The sequence below is a fragment of the Pseudorasbora parva genome, chromosome 16, assembly GCF_024679245.1.
Source record: "Pseudorasbora parva isolate DD20220531a chromosome 16, ASM2467924v1, whole genome shotgun sequence".
Taxonomy (NCBI): domain Eukaryota; kingdom Metazoa; phylum Chordata; class Actinopteri; order Cypriniformes; family Gobionidae; genus Pseudorasbora; species Pseudorasbora parva.
This window is the reverse complement of record NC_090187.1, coordinates 14432844-14441880: the sequence shown is the minus strand read 5'-3', so window position 1 is coordinate 14441880 and position 9037 is coordinate 14432844. Positions and strand designations below refer to the sequence as shown.

Genomic DNA, 9037 nt, shown 5'->3' with positions numbered 1-9037 from the left:
GATACACCACTCTACAGTAATTTGAAAGTTATTGCAGTACCAGTTTCGGCACATACCATACCATATTTTACCATATAGTACCATTTTTTTCTTCATGTATAAAAATATTATGTGAATGTAGTATAACAACTTATAAAAACAACTAAGGTGAAGTTAGTCACAAGTGTGGTAATGCTTTATTTAAAACCTGAGGCTGTTATTTCTAAAACTATGAATTTAATGAAACTTTAAACTTTCTAAGACCATGTTGGGATTTTTTTTTTTTAGAGAAGATATTATCAAATAAGTTTGTTGGCCTGCAGACACCCATTTGTAGTCTTTTGTCTAATGTCTGGCGAGAAGAACAGCTCAATTAATGCTACAATGTGCTCACTCTGTGATCGTTTCACACCTTTGAATTTATAAGACGTAATCCTCATTATTCTTTTGTTATGAATCTTTTTTTTTTTTTTAACAACCATTATTCAAATCAGTTATAACATTTATGCCTAGCAAATTTAGATTTGCTCTGCAAGTATTCTGGCATAGAGCTCATTCAAACCCATTTCTAATCCGTCGAAATTGCGGCACCAATTAGAAACGTTGGGTCGGCTTTACATGATGACGACAGCGCAGCGATGGTGAAGCAGGATGCCGCTGTGGAACTTCACTCATTCAAATCAGCTTTCTCGTCTGTTTTAAGCGATTTCAACTTTTCTTAAAAAAAAAAAAAAAAAAAGATTTTGCAAATTTTTTGGGCAAAAATGTTGACGGAGTGGCGGTGGTAGCCAGTTATCATATTTCTTTTACAACAACAACAAAAGTCATCAGAAGCCATTGCAAAATCTTCCTCGAAATCATAGACAGAATTGCTGTCTCAGATGTTTCTCCGTTGCTCTCATAGGTCGCTCTGCATATGTCGCTCTGCCTACATCGTCATCCATTGGTGACACCCCTTTGAAAATGATTTGTCTATAAAGCTTTTCCAGACCATAACTCAGTTACATCTGAGAATGGTCTGGTTTTAACTGAGCTAATTTATGCCTGCCTAAATGGCCCTTTAACAGTGCAGTATTTCATTTAGTAATCCACAATTATCTAAAGTTTTTCTAAAAGGAAAAAAAAAAACGAAACTAAAACACATTATTTTAATTATTGTAACGATTATTGTAAATGTATGACCAATCACACAATAGTTCTCGAACACCCTCAAGAAAAAAGTTCTGCTTAGGCGATGTGTTGAGAACAAGCTCCGAGAACTCCCAAACCTGGGCTGTGGGAACAAAATTACGTCATTTTGTTCTTGCAGCCCTGGGAGCAAGAACTTTTTTCTCTGTTCTTGTGGAGTATGTTGAAGCCTTAAGCCATGGGCTTGGAAGCATGTTAATGACTGTCTGACATGTCTCACTTTCAGCAAAAAAAGGCAGAGGGATTTGGTAAGCCCTACATGGGGAAACCTACTTAAGCTAAATTAAATTTTGCTCCTAAATGACCTACCATATCCCAGATAGCATTGTGGCATTGAGTCAACATTGAAATTCCATCAGAATCATCATTTTGGTTGCGGTTTAAATGTTGGATCAATGTTGAAAATTTGATGCTTTTCAGTGTTGAAAAGACAAACATTGAATCATTGTTAAATTGGTGAGCCTTACAGTAAATCTATCTGTCCCATTCAACATGTTAAAGCAAATCCAAATCAATTGGGTACATTTGTGTGAATGTGAGCACATTCATTATCCTCAGATATGACAAGTCTGCCAACGAGTGTGTGGATTAACAAAGAACTCCTACCAAAAATGCATTTATAAAAAAAATTGTTTTAAATAAATAAAAATGTAGGCTATTATTATTATTATTTAAATCATGTAGAATTTACATGCATTTTTTTATTTTATAAAGAATACAGGTTTAATAAAGAATTTAGAATATTTGTCCCTACCTATCGAATGCGCCACAATCCAATCCAGTAGCTGGCGGTAATGCACCTTCAAGACAACCATTAATCAGTTCAAAGCGCAGCTGAAGCTAAACAGAGACTTCAAGCGTGAAAAAGAGAGACACAGGACAACGACCGTTTTTTTTAGAGGTAAGTCCCAGCTAACACAGTTACGTTGTGAAGACGTAACCGGACCGGACCATATTCGTCGTAGTGACGTACCATATAACGTTCCAGTGACGTAACTTTGTGATTCCCATAATCGTCGTGGCGACGTTATAGTGGGACGTTGCTGGAACGTGACGAGCACGTCCCAATGACTAAACTGGCACGTTGTGAGAACGTAACCTTAAAGGACCATATTCGTCGTAGCGACGTACCTAATAACGTTCCAGTGACGTAACTTTGTGATTCCCATAATCGTCGTGACGACGTTATACTGGTACATTGCTATAACGTGATGATCACGTCTCAACGACCAAACTGGCATGTTGTGAGGACGTAACCTCAATGGACCATATTAGTCGCAGCGACATACCAGGTAACGTTCCAGCGACGTAACTTTGTGATTTCTGTATTCGTCGTGGCGACGTTATTATGATATGTCGCTGGAACGTGGCAGGTACGTCCTAACGACCAAAATACCACGTCCACCTTTATTTGAATAATCTCACCTTTAGTCCGGGAAATGAAGATGTGCTTGGTCCATAACCGTGAAATCCACATAGAACTGATACACTCAAACATTTAATTCTCTGCTGTAAAACTTTATTAATACATTTGTTTTGTTTTTAGTTAATATATTTAGGGATTATGTACTTGTAGATAATAAAAAGCGATACAAAATGGCTCAAAACCACACTGCATTAATTTAATAATCAGCATTTATTCAGTGTTACTTTGTACAAATATTAAGTCAACATTTGAACAGTGTAAAGTGTTAACAAATTATGAGTACAGAAATGTAACACGTCCATTCATTAATCAAACAAACAACATAATAAGCAATGTAACCAATTATTAAAATATTTTATTGTCTTATTAGGGATGGGAGTAGTTAAGGATTTTCTCACTTATACTTATCAATACTCATATTGGTACTACTCTCAATAATTTAGCACAAAAAAGACATGGAAAAAAAGATTGATCAGTTTCTTTATTATTACTTTTATTTGCAGAAATGTCCTGCATGTCCTGTGAGGCACCTGCTACAAATGTCTGGTGGTGATGCGCTTTATTGCTTCACTACCTGTAGCTAAACCTGAACAATGTGACAATTACAAAAGATATATAGTCCTTGAGCTATAGTCCTACGTTCATAAAGAGATATGTAAAAAACACTACATAGAGTCCTAGCATCTTTTCTGTATTATTGGGCCAAAATATACATCAACAGGTTTTTTTTTTTTGTTCAAGAAAATGAGCATGATGACTTTCTCAGGAAGAATCTGAGACCTCTCATTCCTGACTGTGTCCCAGCTGTGGAAAAAGCTTCAGACAGTTTTGATGAGGCAGAGGGAGATGGAGAGCTGTGAGAGAAGAGGAAGAGGGTCTTTCTTACCCCACCAGCGGAGGGCAGGGTCTTCTGAGGATAGGATAGGAGGATGGGCTCTATATATTCACTTTGGATCTTTGTAAACTGGAAGCTGAAAAAAAAGCCATACTCTTGTAGTTTATTGCTTTTTGTTAAAAAGGTATAATTGTTGTTGTTTTTTTACTTACATGTTCTTCCTCCTCTTCCTTATCCCGAGCTACACTGTCACATCTTCATCATTTTCTGGCAGCTGAAACAGAGGAGAACCTTATTAATGTTGCTAATCTATGTTTTTTATGCTTTTGAAAGAGTCTCTTTTACTCAACAGTCACCAAGGCTGCATTTATTTGATCAAAAATACAGTACAAACTGTAATATATATTTAAGTGATAATTCACCCAAAAATGTCAATTCTGTCATTAATTCCTCACCTTATGTTGTTCCAAACCTGTAAGACCTTTGTTCATCTTCAGACACAAATGAAAATATTTTTGACGAAATCCAAAAGCTTTCTGACCCCTCCATAGACTGCAACACAAGGCCCAGAAAGGTAGTAAAAACATTGTTAAAATAGTCCATGTGACTCCAGTGGTTCAACCTTAATGTTACGAAGCAACAATAATACTTTTTGTGTTCAAAAATAACTTAATTCCACAATTTTGATCTAGCCTGTGCCAGTCTCCTTTACATTGTAATTATTGATGTCTTTACTTCCTTTCTGGGCCTTAAAAAGTGTTAATTAAATTGCTGTCTGAAGATGAATGAAGGTCTTACAGGTTTGTAACAACATGAGGGAGAGGAATTGATGACAGGATTTAAAGGTTTGGTAGAACTAACCCTTTAAATTGAAAACAGCTATTTTACATTGTAAAATTATTATTATTATTTGAATATTCCTGTGATTAAAGCTGAATTTTTAACATCAATACACCAGTCTTCAGTGTTACATGATCCTTCAGAAATCACTCTCATATGATGATTTGCTGCTCACAAAAACATTTATGAATATAGCTGCTAGCAGCAATTGCGGGGCCAAGCCCATTATGGCTCTTTTTGGCTTTTTTGGACTTTGGATATTATTAGGAAACTTTTGTAGATTGCCCAATTCACATGCTTAAACAACATAACTTAACTTAACTTACTACACATTGAATTTGACCAATCAATCTTCAAAGCTTTAGCCTGTTGCTTTACACAGCAGACCACTCATACTTTGGTTTGTTTAATTTTATAAAGGCTTGAGATTTCGAAGGCAGAACTGCAGCTTTTGCCACTAAATGACAACATTACACACAATTTTATAAAGCTGTCCCCCATGGGACTCGAACCCATAACCTCACAATCCAGTGTCTGACACTCATCTCATTGCGCCACAGGGAAGACATGTGTTCATTGACATGCCATAGGTCCATAGATAAAATTAGATTTTTGGATTTAATGAACAACATTATATATTTTTTTGTGAAAAAATTGGTTGAAATCATTCTTAGAAGTAATTAATGTCTGGAACAGAAGAACATTTTTGCAAATAACCATTTAGACTGCTAAGCTAATTAGCATAAAGACACAAACACAGGCAAGTTCAACTTCAGAGGTGGATTTCTCCGGAACGGTAGCGAATATCAAAAATCTGTTCAGTCATTTCTGTGCGGCTAACTCCATATTTAATGTGAGCCAATTTTGAACAAAATTGGACAAAATTTGAAGGAGGAGTAGCAAAAAACTGTTTTTCACTTGATTCAATATGGCGGACAGTCACATGTTTGGAAAATGACAAATGAGACATCGTCGAAATCTGCAAAATCCAGAGAACAAAATGACGCAAATTATATAGAATATAGATAATGTTTTCAAAAGTTATAAACGTTTTAACAAAAAATCGTATATCTCTGGAACACTAGGTGGCGCTATTCTGAAACTTCTCATGTACATTCGGGACATGATGACGGTCATGCATACCAAATTGTGTGCAGATATGTCAAATATTATAAAAGATATCACATTTTATGACAAAATTAAAAAATTGCGGTCACATGGTTCATCCGATCCTAACATATTTCTGACAAACCGTTCGGAAGTTATGGGCAAAAATAGCCTTTTTTCATATCTCATGACCCCTAGGTGGCACTGTTCCCAACTTTGGCACGGATCCTCAAATCATGGGTCTGATGAAGCATACCAATTTTTGTTTCGATTGGTCAAAGTTTGGCCGAGATACAGCCTCAGAACCAATTTTGGGTCAACCTCGTTAACTTCGAGACATCATAACTTTTTTTTTTCCCCAAGGGTCCAAAAAATTCTGTTCAGTCATTTCTGTGCGGCTCAGTCCAAATATTCTCTCTGCCAAGTTTGGACAAAATTAGACAAATTTTGAAGGAGGAGTAGCAAAAAAACTGAATACTGTACTTTTTAAGATGGCCATTACTGTAATGGGCGGAGTCTTAATGTAAGATATTAAATTTGATCAGCATGATGAGAGGAATCAGGTATACTAAGTGGCATTTTTCTACCTCAAAGGGTTCAAAAGTTATAACAGTTTCAATGTTGAATTTTTGGACTGGTGGTGGCGCTATGGAGTTGGTCTTAGAGACTCCAAATTTGGTCCATTTACTATTGATGACTATCTCTACAAGTATGCCAAATTTCATCATTTTCCTACTTACGGTTAATAGGGCTGCCTTTGACTCCCATAGGGGAGGAAGAATAATAATAATAATAATATAGGAAACTAACAGATACAATAGGGGCTACAGCCCTTTCAGGGCTTGGCCCCTAATTATTAGCAGTGTTGACAACAAGTGCTTTCATATTTTTGTGTAAACCATGGTGCATTTTTCAGGATTCTTTGATGAATAAAATCCTCATATTAGAATGCTTTCTGAAGGATCATGTGACACTGAAGACTGGAGTAATGATGCTGAAAATTAAGCTTTGATCACAAGAATAAACTACATTTTATAATATATTCAAATAGAACCCAATTATTTAGAATTTTAATATTATTTCAAAATATTAGATTTTACAGATTTTTTTTAATCAAGCAAATGCTATCTTGGTGAGCATTAGAGACCTTTTTCAAAGAACTGTACCAAAACCAAACTTTTGAACATTATTGTTTGTTTGAGGTTTTACTTACTAGTCACATGGTTCATAATGCCAGGGTTAGTTCATCCCAAAATGAAAAATATCCCATGATTTACTCACCCCCAAGCCATCACTAGGTTCTTCAGGCGAACACAATCAGAGTTATATTTTAAAATGTCCTGGCTAATCCAAGCTTTATAATGGCAGTGAATGCTTCATTTTTGAAGTCCATAAAAGTGCATCTATCCATCATATAACTGCGCCACACAGCTCTGGGGTTTAATAAAGGTCATCTGAAGCAAAGTGGCATGTTTGTGTGAGAAAAATATCCATATTTAAAACTTTATAGACTAAAATAACTAGCTTCCAGTGGTCAGCAATGCGCCAGTCGACTTGCGCTAAACAGAATAACCCTTGACGCATGCGTATTGACGAACGCAGAAGTACAGAAATTAGAGCAAAACAAAACATAGCATGGGGGGGGGGGGGGGGGGTGTCACCCTTTTTAGCGCAAGTTGACTTGCGTAGCCTACCGCATATCACCAAGCAAACCAAGCAATATTCACTGCCATTATAAAGCTTGGAAGAGCCAGGACATTTCTTTATATAACTCTGATTGTGTTCGTCTGAAAGAATAATGTCATATAACTTACACATAGGATGGCTTGCAGGTGAGTAAATCCTCACCATTTAAGAGATGTTGTCCGACAGGAGATCTGCTCCAACTCTGCTAACTTTACAGTGCAGGCTGAAGGGCATCAGCATGGAAGCATCAACAATTTATCAGAGCCAAATATATAAATTATACAACGCCAGGTTTATTAAAAGGAAAGAAGCTACAGCAAAGGTTAAATGCAGAAAAGAGAAAGAATAGGTTAAAATATTGTTAAAAATGGATAAGGTTAATCAATCACCTTTTTCAGTTCACCTGTGTTTTCTACTTCTCTTTCAGCAGCTTCCTTCAGAAATGTTGGAAACTTGGGAGCTTCACCTCTGTTGTAGAGGGGTTATTTTGTCCCTTCTGAAAATCACAGAACATTTTATTATATGTTAACACGTTTTTTTCACGCTCTGTGTTAATGTTAAGTTAATGTAAGTGACTTCGTCGATTAACAACAAACACATAACGTTAACGTTAGTTCAATTAATTAGCCACCTTCAATGACCCATTCAATTCCCAAAGAAAAAAAAACTTTATAAAACTATCAAAACTCTCATTTACACATGTGATTCAAAGCCTAAACAAGAGATTAACTTTATAGAGTTAACGTTAGCCTCGTTAACTTAACTTACTGTTCGGAAAACGGTTGATGTGCTTACGGACTTTTTTCCAAAGACTCTATATTTCTATAAAGTAAATATTCAACAGAACAGAAGCGTGTCAATGACACATAAGAAATGTCAGGAAAATGTCAGTAACAGTTGTGTGTATTATTTGTGTAACTTTAAAGACAACTCACCTGAAAGTATAGTGAAAACAACAACGACAGAGGGAGTTTTGCGGCTTGTCAGTTGTGTTGCTGCACCGTTTCCATGGCAACTCCGCGCCGCTCCAGTGTTTGACACATCAACACACCACGTCAAAGTCACGCAGCAAGAATCACATGAATAAAAATCAAGAATAATAAATAATGAATTTAGAACTCATTTTGATGTTCTATGACCCGCTCAGATGCAAAATGCCACTCCTGGCACCGCACGTGATAGTGGGACAATTGTGTTTTGTTTTTTTTTTTGTTAGATTTTTGTTTTGTTTTTGCCAATACGATTTGCAAACATGGATTCATTTAAAAATATTTGATGAATTAAGTAAATGTCCCATATAAATCAAAATGGCATACATTTGATAAATTAATAAAGCAATTTGGAAAGTTATGAAGACCAGTGGGCCACGTTGCTACAACATTCTCCATGGGATAAACACGCGACGTCTTTTGAGGACGTGCCCACAACGTTTCTGCAACTTTAGCCAAGATTTTTAAAAAAATGGAACGTTACCACGACGTCCTTACAACGTTCTCTGTGGGATAAACACGCGACGTCTTTTGAGGACGTGCCCACAACGTTTCTGCAACTTTAGCCAAGATTTAAAAAAAATGGAACTTTACCACGACGTCCTTACAACGTTCTCTGTGGGATAAACTAGCGACGTCTTTTGAGGACGTGCCCATGACGTTTCTGGAACGTTAGCCAAGATTCTAAAACAATAGAACTTTACCACGACGTCCGTACAACGTTCTCTGTGGGATAAACCAGCAACGTCTTTTGAGGACGTTCCCACAACGTTTCTGGAACGTTAGCCAAAATTTTTTTAAATGGAACTTTACCACAACGTCCTCACAACGTTGTCATAAAGTAATGTCACGCTGACCAAATGACGACTAACTGACGACGTTGTCACAACGTACTGTGTTTGCTGGGGTAGGTCTTACCTACCGATCCCATCATCGACTTCCTGTCCTTCCTAGAAGCCCTCACCTGTACCATCTTCGTCGTCCTCA

General features: G+C 36.7%; 1 long non-coding RNA gene across 1 annotated transcript; it reads right to left on the bottom strand.

Annotated features, from left to right (window-relative positions):
• Positions 1 to 2850: 2850 nt before the first annotated feature.
• On the bottom strand, positions 2851 to 8230 carry LOC137043586 (uncharacterized). Its single transcript, XR_010898527.1, has 4 exons — positions 7997 to 8230; positions 7451 to 7557; positions 3641 to 3702; positions 2851 to 3564 (listed from the first exon to the last, which is right to left on the bottom strand). It is a non-coding gene; the product is annotated as an uncharacterized lncRNA (long non-coding RNA).
• Between the last annotated feature and the right edge of the window lie 807 nt (positions 8231 to 9037).